At 46.2% G+C, this 14019-nt stretch overlaps 1 long non-coding RNA gene across 1 annotated transcript; it reads left to right on the plus strand.

Moving 5' to 3' along the window:
- Positions 1-786: 786 nt before the first annotated feature.
- LOC125756650 (uncharacterized) lies at positions 787-6814 on the plus strand. Its single transcript, XR_007414660.1, has 3 exons — positions 787-838; positions 5968-6085; positions 6732-6814. It is a non-coding gene; the product is annotated as an uncharacterized LOC125756650 (long non-coding RNA).
- Positions 6815-14019: the final 7205 nt, after the last annotated feature.

Raw genomic sequence — 14019 nt, forward strand, 5'->3', positions numbered from 1 at the left:
GTTTTATAGGGTTTGGAGACGATTGGAGATGGTGGAAATTCTCATCAAAGATATGAGCTTCTACCGTTCAGAAACGCTGTATTTTGCGATTTCACGACGTTTCGTAGCGTAGCGTTGGAGACGATTGGACATGGTTGTATTTTTGATTAAACGTATAAGCTTCTAGCCTTCAGAAACGATCTATTCTGCGATTTGACGACGTTTCGTCGCGTTTGGAGACGATTTCGAGAATGTTGCATTTTTAATTAAACATATAAGCTTCTATCCTTCAGGAACGACCTATTCTGCGATTTTACGTCGTTTTATAGTGTTTGGAGACGATTGGAGGTGGTGGAAATTCTCATCAAAGAATGAGCTTCTACCTTTCAAAACGCTTTTTTGCGATTTCACGACGTTTCGTCGCGTTTGGAGCTTCAGGTTGTATTTTTGATTAAACGTATAAGCTTCAGCCTTCAAAACGCTTTCTGCGATTTGACGTGTTTCGTCGCGTTTGGAGACGATTGGAATGTTGCTTTTATTAAAGATATAAGCTTCTATCCTTCAGACGACCTTTTTGCGTAGCGTTTTTAGGTTTGGAGGATTGGAGGTGTGAAATTCATAGAATGTTTTTACCTTTCAAAACGTATTTTGCGATTTCACGACGTTTCGAGCGTTTGGAAACGTTGGAGAGGTAATTTGATTAAACGAATAAGCTCTAGCCTTCGGAAACGATCTATTCTGCGATTTGACGACGTTTCGTCGCGTTTGGAGACGATTGGCAATGTTGCATTTTTAATTAAACATATAAGCTTCTATCCTTCAGGAACGACCTATTCTGCGATTTTACGTCGTTTTATAGGTTTTGGAGACGATTGGAGATGGTGGAAATTCTCATCAAAGATATGAGCATATACCGTTCAGAAACGCTGTATTTTGCGATTTCACGACGTTTCGTAGCGTTTGGAGACGATTGGACATGGTTGTATTTTAGATTAAACGTATAAGCTTCTAGCCTTAGAACGATCTATTCTGCATTTGACGACGTTTCGTCGCGTTTGGAGACGATTGGAGAATGTTGCATTTTTGATTAATCATATAAGCTTCTATCCTTCAGGAACGACCTATTCTGCGATTTTACGTCGTTTTATAGTGTTTGGAGACGATTGGAGGTGGTGGAAATTCTCATCAAAGATATGAGCTTCTACGTTTCAAAAACGCTTTATTTTGCGATTTCACGACGTTTCGTCGCGTTTGGAGACGATTGGACATGGTTGTGTTTGTGATTAAACGTATAAGCTTCTAGCCTTCAGTAACGACCTATTCTGCGATTTCACGACGTTTGGTCGCGTTTGGAGCCGATTGCAGATTGTTGCATTTTGATTAAACGTATAAGCTTCTACCTTTCAAAAACGCTTTATTTTGCGATTTCACGACGTTTCGTCGCGTTTGGAGACGATTGGAGATGGTTGTATTTTTGATTAAACGTATAAGCTTCTAGCCTTCGGAAATGATCTATTCTGCGATTTGACGACGTTTCGTCGCGTTTGGAGCCGATTGCAGATGGTTGTATTTTTGATTAAACGTATAAGCTTCTACCTTTCAGGAACGACCTATTCTGCGATTTTACGTCGTTTCAGTGTTTGGAGACGATTGGAGGTGGTGGAAATTCTCATCAAAGACATGAGCTTCTACCTTTCAAAAACGCTTTATTTTGCGATTTCACGACGTTTCGTCGCGTTTGGAGGCGATTGGAGAAGGTTGTAATTTTGATTAAACGTATAAGCTTCTAGCCTTCGGAAACGATCTATTCTGCGATTTGACGACGTTTCGTCGCGTTTGGAAGCGATTGGAGATGGTTGTAATTTTCGTTGAACGTATAAGCTTCTAGCCTTCGGAAACGATCTATTCTGCGATTTTACGTCGTTTTATAGTGTTTGGAGACGATTGGAGGTGGTGGAAATTCTCATCAAAGATATGAGCTTCTACCTTTCAAAAACGCTTTATTTTGCGATTTCACGCCGTTTCCTCGCGTTTGGAGACGATTGGAGAAGGTTGTAATTTTGATTAAACATATAAGCTTCTAGCCTTCAGTAACGATCTATTCTGCGATTTGACGACGTTTCGTAGCGTTTGGAGACGATTGGAGATGGTTGTATTTTTGATTAAACGTATAAGCTTCTAGCCTTCATTAACGATCTATTCTGCGATTTGAGGACGTTTCGTAGCGTTTGGAGACGATTGGAGAATGTTGCATTTTTAATTAAACATATAAGCTTCTATCCTTCAGGAACGACCTATTCTGCGATTTTACGTCGTTTTATAGGGTTTGGAGACGATTGGAGATGGTGGAAATTCTCATCAAAGATATGAGCATATACCGTTCAGAAACGCTGTATTTTGCGATTTCACGACGTTTCGTAGCGTTTGGAGACGATTGGACATGGTTGTATTTTGATTAAACGTATAAGCTTCTAGCCTTTAGAAACGATCTATTCTGCGATTTGACGACGTTTCGTCGCGTTTGGAGACGATTGGAGAATGTTGCATTTTTAATTAAACATATAAGCTTCTATCCTTCAGGAACGACCTATTCTGCGATTTTACGTCGTTTTATAGTGTTTGGAGACGATTGGAGGTGGTGGAAATTCTCATCAGACATGAGCTTCTACCTTTCAAAAACGCTTTATTTTGCGATTTCACGACGTTTCGTAGCGTTTGGAGGCGATTGCATAAGGTTGTAATTTTGATTAAACGTATAAGCTTCTAGCCTTCGGAAACGATCTATTCTGCGATTTGACGACGTTTCGTAGCGTTTGGAGACGATTGGCAAATGTTGCATTTTTAATTAAACATATAAGCTTCTATCCTTCAGGAACGACCTATTCTGCGATTTTACGTCGTTTTATAGGGTTTGGAGACGTTTGGAGATGGTGGAAATTCTCATCAAAGATATGAGCATATACCGTTCAGAAACGCTGTATTTTGCGATTTCACGACGTTTCGTAGCGTTTGGAGACGATTGGACATGGTTGTATTTTTGATTAAACGTATAAGCTTCTAGCCTTTAGAAACGATCTATTCTGCCATTTGACGACGTTTCGTCGCGTTTGGAGACGATTGGAGAATGTTGCATTTTTGATTAATCATATAAGCTTCTATCCTTCAGGAACGACCTATTCTGCGATTTTACGTCGTTTTATAGTGTTTGGAGACGATTGAAGGTGGTGGAAATTCTCATCAAAGATATGAGCTTCTACCTTTCAAAAACGCTTTATTTTGCGATTTCACGACGTTTCGTCGCGTTTGGAGACGATTGGACATGGTTGTGTTTGTGATTAAACGTATAAGCTTCTAGCCTTCAGTAACGACCTATTCTGCGATTTCACGACGTTTGGTCGCGTTTGGAGCCGATTGCAGATTGTTGCATTTTATTGCGATAGCAATTATATGGACAGTCTCTGCTGGATTTGCCGTCGCCGTCGCCGTCGCCGCCGTCATGCACCGTATATGTATAAGTATGTATATATATATAAAGGCCCCACAGAAAAATAACTCAGAAAAATGCTTCCGAAGCGCGGAATCGAACCAGGGACCTCTTGCTCCACAGCGAGCGGCGCTATCCACTACGCCACGAAACGCAGATCCTCCACGTAGCTAACGGCGAGCGTTATATACACACCATTTAGCGCTGGACGGACTCGGAGACAGCAGGCGATAATAAGCGTTTCTTCATTACCAGCGAGGTGGCGCTAGGAGCCCGACGGCCGCATTTAAAAGTCGTCGGTGAGCTCGCTCGCTTCTTCTTATATTTGCGCATGGGAGAAGCTTGCCCTTCCGCTGTCTGCTCGCGCGGTTTTCTCGTGGCGAGGGGTAGAGGAATGTTTCACGCTTTCACCGTGATGTCCGCGCTCATGTTACGGCGCGTACGAATGTCACTCGAGCTCAGGGACGCCGCTAAACGAACAGAAGATGAGCGCGAACTATCAAGTGTCCCAGCTCGACACTTGAAGCACGCTAGTTTCCTTCGCTGCTTCGGCCGCCTTTGCAACAGAAGCGCTGTTCAAACTGAGAGTATCCATTGGCGAGCCTCACTTCGTATAGCCTTAGTTCCTTGCTATCGCATTCATTGCTTCGCCCTTGCGGCGAAACTGTGACTCTTTTTTGATTAAACGTATAAGCTTCTACCTTTCAAAAACGCTTTATTTGCGATTTCACGGCGTTTCGTCGCGTTTGGAGACGATTGGAGATGGTTGTATTTTTGATTAAACGTATAAGCTTCTGGCCTTTAGAAACGATCTATTCTGCGATTTGTGGACGTTTCGTAGCGTTTGGAGACGATTGGAGTATGTTGCATTTTTGATTAAACATATAAGCTTCTACCTTTCAGGAACGACCTATTCTGCGATTTTACGTCGTTTCAGTGTTTGGAGACGATTGGAGGTGGTGGAAATTCTCATCAAAGACATGAGCTTCTACCTTTCAAAAACGCTTTATTTTGCGATTTCACGACGTTTCGTCGCGTTTGGAGGCGATTGGAGAAGGTTGTAATTTTGATTAAACGTATAAGCTTCTAGCCTTCGGAAATGATCTATTCTGCGATTTGACGACGTTTCGTCGCGTTTGGAGCCGATTGGCAGATGGTTGTATTTTTGATTAAACGTATAAGCTTCTACCTTTCAGGAACGACCTATTCTGCGATTTTACGTCGTTTCAGTGTTTGGAGACGATTGGAGGTGGTGGAAATTCTCATCAAAGACATGAGCTTCTACCTTTCAAAAACGCTTTATTTTGCGATTTCACGACGTTTCGTCGCGTTTGGAGGCGATTGGAGAAGGTTGTAATTTTGATTAAACGTATAAGCTTCTAGCCTTCGGAAACGATCTATTCTGCGATTTGACGACGTTTCGTCGCGTTTGGAAGCGATTGGAGATGGTTGTAATTTTCATTAAACGTATAAGCTTCTAGCCTTCGGAAACGATCTATTCTGCGATTTTACGTCGTTTTATAGTGTTTGGAGACGATTGGAGGTGGTGGAAATTCTCATCAAAGATATGAGCTTCTACCTTTCAAAAACGCTTTATTTTGCGATTTCACGCCGTTTCCTCGCGTTTGGAGACGATTGGAGAAGGTTGTAATTTTGATTAAACATATAAGCTTTTACCCGTCAGGAACGACCTATTCTGCGATTTTACGTCGTTTCATAGTGTTTGGAGACGATTGGAGGTGGTGGAAATTCTCATCAAAGATATGAGCATCTACCGTTCAGAAACGCTTTATTTTGCGATTTCACGACGTTTCGTCGCGTTTGGAGGCGATTGGAGATGGTTGTAATTTTGATTAAACGTATAAGCTTCTAGCCTTCGGAAATGATCTATTCTGCGATTTGACGACGTTTCGTCGCGTTTGGAGACGATTGGAGATGGTTGCATTTTTAATTAAAGATATAAGCTTCTATCCTTCAGGAACGACGTATTCTGCGATTTTACGTCGTTTCATAGTGTTTGGAGACGATTGGAGGTGGTGGAAATTCTCATCAAAGACATGAGCTTCTACCTTTCAAAAACGCTTCATTTTGCGATTTCACGACGTTTCGTCGCGTTTGGAGGTGATTGGAGAGGGTTGTAATTTTGATTAAACGTATAAGCTTCTAGCCTTCGGAAACGATCTATTCTGCGATTTTACGTCGTTTCATAGTGTTTGGAGACGATTGGAGGTGGTGGAAATTCTCGTCAAAGACATGAGCATCTACCGTTCAGAAACGCTTTATTTTGCGATTTGACGACGTTTCGTCGCGTTTGGAGCCGATTGCAGATGGTTGTATTTTTGATTAAACGTATAAGCTTCTAGCCTTTAGAAACGATCTATTCTGCGATTTGACGACGTTTCGTCGCGTTTGGAGACGATTGGAGAATGTTGCATTTTTGATTAATCATATAAGCTTCTATCCTTCAGGAACGACCTATTCTTCGATTTTACGTCGTTTTATAGTGTTTGGAGACGATTGGAGGTGGTGGAAATTCTCATCAGATATGAGCTTCTACCTTTCAAAAACGCTTTATTTTGCGATTTCACGACGTTTCGTAGCGTTTGGAGGCGATTGGATAAGGTTGTAATTTTGAATAAACGTATGTATTTTTATGTATTTTATGTATTTTTATGTATTTTATGTATTTTTGAATAAACGTATGTAATTCTAGCCTTCGGAAACGATCTATTCTGCGATTTGACGACGTTTCGTAGCGTTTGGAGACGATTGGCAAATGTTGCATTTTTAATTAAACATATAAGCTTCTATCCTTCAGAAACGACCTATTCTGCGATTTTACGTCGTTTTATAGGGTTTGGAGACGATTGGAGGTGGTGGAAATTCTCATCAAAGATATGAGCATCTACCGTTCAGAAACGCTGTATTTTGCGATTTCTCGACGTTTCGTAGCGTTTGGAGACGATTGGACATGGTTGTATTTTTGATTAAACGTATAAGCTTCTAGCCTTTAGAAACGATCTATTCTGCGATTTGACGACGTTTCGTCGCGTTTGGAGACGATTGGAGAATGTTCCATTTTTAATTAAACATATAAGCTTCTATCCTTCAGGAACGACCTATTCTGCGATTTTACGTCGTTTTATAGTGTTTGGAGACGATTGGAGGTGGTGGAAATTCTCATCAAAGACATGAGCTTCTACCTTTCAAAAACGCTTTATTTTGCGATTTCACGACGTTTCGTCGCGTTTGGAGGCGATTGGAGAAGGTTGTAATTTTGATTAAACGTATAAGCTTCTAGCCTTCGGAAACGATCTATTCTGCGATTTGACGACGTTTCGTCGCGTTTGGAAGCGATTGGAGATGGTTGTAATTTTGATTAAACGTATAAGCTTCTAGCCTTCGGAAACGATCTATTCTGCGATTTGACGACGTTTCGTAGCGTTTGGAGACGATTGGCAAATGTTGCAGTTTTAATTAAACATATAAGCTTCTATCCTTCAGGAACGACCTATTCTGCGATTTTACGTCGTTTTATAGTGTTTGGAGACGATTGGAGGTGGTGGAAATTCTCATCAAAGATATGAGCTTCTAGCTTTCAAAAACGCTTTATTTTGCGATTTCACGCCGTTTCCTCGCGTTTGGAGACGATTGGAGAAGGTTGTAATTTTGATTAAACATATAAGCTTTTACCCGTCAGGAACGACCTATTCTGCGATTTTACGTCGTTTCATAGTGTTTGGAGACGATTGGAGGTGGTGGAAATTCTCATCAAAGACATGAGCATCTACCGTTCAGAAACGCTTTATTTTGCGATTTGACGACGTTTCGTCGCGTTTGGAGCCGATTGCAGATGGTTGTATTTTTGATTAAACGTATAAGCTTCTAGCCATCAGAAACGACCTATTCTGCGATTTTACGTCGTTTCATAGTGTTTGGAGACGATTGGAGGTGGTGGAAATTCTCATCAAAGATATGAGCATCTACCGTTCAGAAACGCTGTATTTTGCGATTTCACGACGTTTCGTCGCGTTTGGAGACGATTGGACATGGTTGTATTTTTTATTAAACGTATAAGCTTCTAGCCATCAGAAACGATCTATTGTGCGATTTGAGGACGTTTCGTAGCGTTTGGAGACGATTGGAGAATGTTGCATTTTTGATTATTCATATAAGCTTCTATCCTTCAGGAACGACCTATTCTGCGATTTTACGTCGTTTTATAGTGTTTGGAGACGATTGGAGGTGGTGGAAATTCTCATCAAAGACATGAGCTTCTACCTTTCAAAAACGCTTTATTTTGCGATTTCACGACGTTTCGTCGCGTTTGGAGGCGATTGGAGAAGGTTGTAATTTTGATTAAACGTATTGTAGTGATAAATACGGTTACCATAGAGAACGATGAAGAAGACGGTTGTTGTGGTTGGTGCTCGTGCTGGCTCCGTTTCGGGGAACTGACTGCTGTCCCGTCGCTGTCTCGCCTCTAAGACGCTCACCGTACCTAACTATTAAACGCATACTATCAATTGGTGGAGGTGCTGGGTTCTTCACCCTGGAACTTCGTTCTCGGACTCTACCTCCCGCCTCGTCGATTCCTGACGACATGGCCCAGCAAGCTGCTACCCCAACCCCATCTCTTACCTGTTCCGGCATGCCAAGACAGCGCGATCCGGTGATTTTCAACGCCTCCGACGAGCAAGACGCCGAAGACTGGCTATCTTCATACGAAATAGTAAGCGCGCACAATAAGTGGGATGAAGCCGATAAACTTGGCTACCTTCACTTCTATCTCGCGGGTGTGGCACAGCTGTGGTTTAACAATCACCAAGCTGACATTCCTACCTGGTCGTCCTTTAAGACACGCTTCGCGGAAGTATTCGGCCGACCCGCTGTTCGCAAGCTCCGCGCCGAACAGCGCTTGCGCGGCCGCGCGCAGCGTTCTGGTGAGACTTTCACGTCTTATATCGAGGATGTTGTGGACCTCTGCCGTCGTGTCAATCCAGACATGTCTGATACTGACAAAATCCGGCACATTATGAAAGGTATTGAAGACGACGCCTTCCACATGCTCGTTGCCAAAAACCCCCAAACTGTCGCAGAGGTGACTCAGTACTGTCAGAGCTACGACGAGCTGCGGAGACAGCGCATTTCTACGCGACAGCCGAGCTTCGACACGGCCGCAACGTCTGCATTAACCGTTGGCGCTGTTTCTACCGACCAGACCACGTTAATGCAACAGATACAGCAGTTCGTCCGCGAAGAAGTGGCGCGACAACTGTCTCTTGTGCCTTACGTTCCGGCCAGTGCGCATACGCTGACCCCGACGCTCAGACAAGCGATAGAGGAGCAAGTCTCTGACGCTCTCCCTTCCACCTACCATCCTTCGCCTATCTCCGCACCTCTGACTTACGCTGAGGTCGCCAGACGACCATCGCTGTCGCTACCACTCGTCACGGACCCTGCTCGACAGGCTAATGCCTTCTACGCAGCAAGTCCGCCTGTACGCCCGGACCCGCCCCCTTTTCGCCGTCCCGCACCACCGTCCTCCAATCCTTGGCGCACACCCGACAACAGGCCGATCTGCTATTCCTGCCGTCTCCCTGGCCATGTCGCCCGTTTCTGTCGTCGTCGTGATTTCCGCCAAGGTGCTGGCGAAGAAGGGTACGGCTACTATCGTACAGAGCCACCTCAGTCGAGTTCCTTCCACCCCACGTCGGACACGTCATCGTCAAGTCGTCGCGGCTTCGACAGGCATCGGTCACCCTCACCACGGCGCCGTTCCATTTCGCCTATGGTTCGTCGCCCGCCACCCGTCCCAGCGGAAAACTAACCGTCGCAGTTCCCGAGGCAAGAGCTGCGCTCATATCGAAAACTTCAAGGCCTCGATTTCTACCCGCCAACGAAATAACTGTGTATATTGATGGTGTAGCTGTGCAAGCGCTCGTTGATACTGGTGCTGCTGTGTCTGTGCTGAGTGGTGAACTGTGCCGCAAGTTAAAGAAGATTACGATTCCGCTTTCCGACGTCTCTCTCCGTACGGCAACTTCGCACCACATCCAGCCTTCTATGGCGTGCACAGCTCGGCTAGTCATACAGAACGTTTTGTATGCAGTTGAATTTGTCGTATTTTCACCATGTTCGCATGACATCATCTTGGGCTGGGACTTCCTTTCCGCTCATCATGCCGTCGTTGACTGTGCGCGTGCCGAACTAGAGTTGTCAACGATGTGTGAACTGCCGCTGTGTCAAACGCCGATGTATGACGGGCCCTCTGACCAGGCATTATCTTCTCGAGTCGTCGTCGCTGCGGACACTCACATTCCTCCTCTGTCCTCTGTTCTTGTGCCACTCTCTTGCGACGGCGCGTCCTCTGTCACTGCCCTGTTTACACCCTCCGAAGCATTTGGCTCTCGCAAGAGCTTCCTTCTCCCATTCGCAGTTGTCACTATAGAAAACTCTTGCGGCGCCATCTATATCACGAACCCGTTTTCTTCCCCAGCCACCTTGTTCCACGGCGAACTAATAGGTCACCTTGAGGAAATAGTCTCTGTTTACTCCAGTCACCTGCCTGATGGCTCGACAACTCCTCACGTCAACAGCATTACCTCTGATACCACTACCACTTCATCTCTCGAGGCATTCCTTCCATCGATTGATTCCGAACTCCCCCCTGCTCAGCGTACGCAACTCTTGGCGCTACTTGATCGCTTCAAGACGTCATTCGACCATAACCAACGTTCTTTGGGCCGCACGTCTGCCATCGTTCACCGCATTGACACCGGCACCCACGCACCTTTGCGCCAGCATCCGTATCGAGTCTCTCACGCTGAACGCCGGGTCATCGACGAGCAGGTGAGCGACATGCTTCAACGTGGCGTAATTCAACCTTCACACAGCCCTTGGGCCTCCCCGGTTGTGCTGGTGAAAAAAAGGACGGCAGCATCAGATTCTGCGTTGATTATAGGCGTCTTAATAAGATCACGCGAAAAGATGTTTACCCGCTGCCCAGAATTGACGACGCTCTCGATTGCCTGCAAGGAGCAGAGTTCTTTTCTTCTTTAGACCTTCGATCGGGCTACTGGCAGGTTCCTATGAATGAAGCCGACCGCCCCAAGACTGCGTTTGTAACTCCTGACGGACTGTACGAGTTCAACGTGATGCCGTTTGGCCTCTGTAATGCGCCTGCCACCTTCGAACGTCTGATGGACAACATCCTAAGAGGCCTAAAATGGAACACGTGCCTGTGCTATCTGGATGACATCGTCGTTTTCTCGAAGGACTTCGACTCCCACCTCACTCGCCTCGCAAGCGTCCTCACTTGCCTTGCGGACGCGGGACTGCAGCTGAACTTGAAGAAGTGCAATTTCGCCGCACGCCAGCTTACCATCTTAGGGCACGTTGTCAGCAAGGATGGTGTCCGTCCCGATCCTGCCAAGCTTCGCGCTGTCGCCGACTTTCCCAGGCCGTCTACACTAAAAGAACTCCGTAGCTTCATAGGCCTTTGTTCGTACTTTCGCAGATTTGTGCGCGATTTCGCGACGATAATCGCCCCACTCACACAGCTACTTGCCGACAACCAAGACATTTCGGCGTGGTCTTCAGCTTCCGACAAAGCATTCGCCTCTTTACGCCATCTTCTGACATCCCCACCTATCCTACGCCACTTTGACCCGGATGCTCCAACCGAAATCCACACGGACGCTAGTGGAGTAGGCCTCGGCGCTGTTCTTGCCCAGCGTAAATCCGGCTTCGACGAGTATGTCGTTTCCTACGCCAGTCGCACTCTCACTAAAGCAGAAAAGAACTACTCAGTCACGGAAAAAGAATGCCTTGCCATCGTTTGGGCAATCACGAAATTTCGACCTTACGTATATGGCCGCCCATTCGACGTCGTGACTGATCACCACGCTTTGTGCTGGTTATCGTCATTAAAAGACCCATCTGGTCGCCTAGCTCGTTGGGCGCTCCGTCTTCAAGATTATGACATCCGTGTCATCTATCGGTCAGGCCGTAAGCATTCGGATGCCGACGCTCTTTCTCGTTCGCCACTTCCCCATGAGTATGGTGTTGCGTCTATTTCGAGCTGCGATTGTTCATCTCTTGAACATGCCGACATGTCATATGAGCAACGCCAGGATCCATGGATAGCCTCTCTCCTAGAGTATCTGTCTCAGGCGTCTCCACATCCAACCAACCGCTCGCTTCGACGCACTGCTCGCCACTTTAAAATCCGTGATGGCCTCCTGTACCGCCGAAACTACCTGTCTGATGGCCGCAAATGGTTGCTGGTAATTCCTCGCCATCTACGTTCCGACGTCTGTGCCTCCTTTCACGCGGATCCGCAATGCGCCCATGCTGGTGTGGTGAAGACATATGCACGCCTCCGGATTCGATACTACTGGCGCGGAATGTACCGCTTTGTTCGGCAGTACGTCCGTTCATGCTCCAAGTGCCAACGCCGGAAGAGCTCTGTGCACACGACCACAGGTCCACTCCAGCCACTGCCCTGTCCCTCTCGGCCGTTCGACCGCATCGGGATCGATTTGTACGGTCCCCTACCGTACACACCAGATGGCAACCGCTGGGTGATCGTCGCTGTGGACCACCTCACGCGCTACGCTGAAACTTCCGCGCTTCCAGAGGCCACAGCACGTGAGGTCGGCTTGTTCATCCTTCGAAAGCTCGTTCTTCGGCATGGTGCACCTCGCGAGCTACTCAGTGACCGCGGACGTTCCTTCTTATCCGAAGCCGTAGAAGCCCTCCTCCGCGAATGCAACGTTGTCCATCGAACTACTACCGCATATCACCCGCAAACCAACGGGATGACCGAGCGCTTCAATCGCACACTCGGCGACATGCTCTCCATGTATGTTTCCGATGACCACACGAATTGGGACCGCATACTGCCGTTTGTCACGTATGCTTACAACAGCGCCATTCAGTCTACTACGGGGTTTTCTCCGTTCTTCCTGCTTTATGGTCGGGAACCTTCCTCGTTCTTGGATACTATTCTTCTCTACCGACCGGACCCCTCAGAAACTACGACTCTAGCCGAAGCCGCCACTTATGCCGAAGAATGTCGGCAGCTCGCACGCTCGCTTACCACGCACGACCAGGCCCGCCAGAAACACTCTCATGACCGAAACTTATCTGCTTCGTCATATTCACCCGGAACAATCGTGTGGCTTCGCGTGCCCTCATCTGCCCCCGGCCTTTCCACAAAGCTCGTCCCTAAGTATGACGGTCCTTACCGGGTCCTACGCCAGACTTCACCGGTCAACTACATTATTGAGCCTCTTCAGCCACCTACGGATCAACGCCGCCGCGGGCGCGAAACTGTTCATGTCGATCGATTGAAACCTCACTACGACCCACCAGTACTACCTGTGCCATAGGTCGCCAGGATGGCTCCTTTTCTGCCGGGAAGTGATTGTAGTGATAAATACGGTTACCATAGAGAACGATGAAGAAGACGGTTGTTGTGGTTGGTGCTCGTGCTGGCTCCGTTTCGGGGAACTGACTGCTGTCCCGTCGCTGTCTCGCCTCTAAGACGCTCACCGTACCTAACTATTAAACGCATACTATCAGTATAAGCTTCTAGCCTTCGGAAACGATCTATTCTGCGATTTGACGACGTTTCGTCGCGTTTGGAAGCGATTGGAGATGGTTGTAATTTTGATTAAACGTATAAGCTTCTAGCCTTCGGAAACGATCTATTCTGCGATTTGACGACGTTTCGTAGCGTTTGGAGACGATTGGCAAATGTTGCATTTTTAATTAAACATATAAGCTTCTATCCTTCAGGAACGACCTATTCTGCGATTTTACGTCGTTTTATAGTGTTTGGAGACGATTGGAGGTGGTGGAAATTCTCATCAAAGATATGAGCTTCTACCTTTCAAAAACGCTTTATTTTGCGATTTCACGCCGTTTCCTCGCGTTTGGAGACGATTGGAGAAGGTTGTAATTTTGATTAAACATATAAGCTTTTACCCGTCAGGAACGACCTATTCTGCGATTTTACGTCGTTTCATAGTGTTTGGAGACGATTGGAGGTGGTGGAAATTCTCATCAAAGACATGAGCATCTACCGTTCAGAAACGCTGTATTTTGCGATTTCACGACGTTTCGTCGCGTTTGGAGACGATTGGACATGGTTGTATTTTTGATTAAACGTATAAGCTTCTAGCCATCAGAAACGATCTATTGTGCGATTTGAGGACGTTTCGTAGCGTTTGGAGACGATTGGAGAATGTTGCATTTTTGATTAATCATATAAGCTTCTATCCTTCAGGAACGACCTATTCTGCGATTTTACGTCGTTTTATAGTGTTTGGAGACGATTGGAGGTGGTGGAAATTCTCATCAAAGATATGAGCTTCTACCTTTCAAAAACGCTTTATTTTGCGATTTCACGACGTTTCGTCGCGTTTGGAGACGATTGGACATGGTTGTGTTTTTGATTAAACGTATAAGCTTCTAGCCTTCAGTAACGACCTATTCTGCGATTTGACGACGTTTGGTCGCGTTTGGAGCCGATTGCAGATTGTTGCATT

The sequence above is a fragment of the Rhipicephalus sanguineus genome, unplaced genomic scaffold (genome assembly GCF_013339695.2).
Source record: "Rhipicephalus sanguineus isolate Rsan-2018 unplaced genomic scaffold, BIME_Rsan_1.4 Seq3814, whole genome shotgun sequence".
Classification (NCBI taxonomy): domain Eukaryota; kingdom Metazoa; phylum Arthropoda; class Arachnida; order Ixodida; family Ixodidae; genus Rhipicephalus; species Rhipicephalus sanguineus.